This window comes from Solanum dulcamara, chromosome 3 (genome assembly GCF_947179165.1).
Source record: "Solanum dulcamara chromosome 3, daSolDulc1.2, whole genome shotgun sequence".
Taxonomy (NCBI): domain Eukaryota; kingdom Viridiplantae; phylum Streptophyta; class Magnoliopsida; order Solanales; family Solanaceae; genus Solanum; species Solanum dulcamara.
Genome location: NC_077239.1, coordinates 50,565,472 through 50,566,541, shown reverse-complemented (window position 1 = coordinate 50,566,541; position 1,070 = coordinate 50,565,472). Strand labels below are relative to the sequence as shown.

General features: G+C 38.9%; 1 pseudogene; it reads right to left on the bottom strand.

Moving 5' to 3' along the window:
* Positions 1-385: 385 nt before the first annotated feature.
* LOC129883934 (5S ribosomal RNA) lies at positions 386-505 on the bottom strand (annotated as a pseudogene).
* Positions 506-1,070: the final 565 nt, after the last annotated feature.

Below are 1,070 nucleotides of genomic sequence, written 5' to 3'. Positions count from 1 at the left end.
GCGTTAGCACGAGCAAGTCCTAGTGTGAAGTCGATATGTAAAGCAAGATGGGCCGGGAGATGAAAAAACTGTGTTTCCCTCATACCAATGGTATAAGAGTAGTTGTGCAACCTATGAATAGTTATATACAACATAAGACTAAGTAGAAGAGTACATGATGAAAAAGAGTTATGATATTTTGGAGACATTATAGAGGAATACGAAGAGAAGTTAAATCAAATGGCCAATAAAGACACAGTCATGGTTGAATTAAAGATCTACCCCGACACCTATTGTAAGAGAGAAGAAGAGAGGTCAAGGTGAAATATGAAGACTAGCGAGAAAACTCTAAGGTAAATCTTGGGCTAAGATGAGTGCCTTCACACATTATTGCAAGGATGGCAATGGAACGTGACACGAGGACTTCCTAGGGGGGTCACCTATCCTAGTACTACTCTCACCCAAGCACGTTTAACTTCAGAATTCTGGTGGGATCCGGTGCATTAGTACTGTTATAATCGCATGATATGGGAGAGTCCGAACTAGCGGCAAAGTAATGACACAAGATTATATACCTAGAGTATTATAAGTTATGATAAGGGAATTGTAAAAGAGCTTAAGCAAAACAAGCAGGATTAGCCAATTACTAACAGATGGCACACTTGTATACCACAATTCTTCAACATAATACCAGTTAATGATAAGGCAAACCACAAAATGGCTATACAGGTCATTATGTGAGGAGACTTCAACACAACTTGGTAGCCAACTCTGATGAGCAAAAAGCAAAACCCAAAAGGCGAGGGTACCAGTTGATGTCATATAAAGAAGGCAAAAAGTAATATACGAGGTAGAAGATTCCACAATATGACCTTGGCTACAAGACTCACTTTGCACTCCCTGGACAGATAATTCTATATGGAATGTTATCCATAGATTAACAATATCAGCCCATGTTCCTTCAATCAAGGACTACCTTTCTAGTCAAGATTATGTAAAATTATAGGTTAAGAGAGTGGTAGGACCTTATAGATTCCCCATAGCTATTGTCCCAAATGAAGGAGCCTAAGTTACAATTAACTACCGAAGAT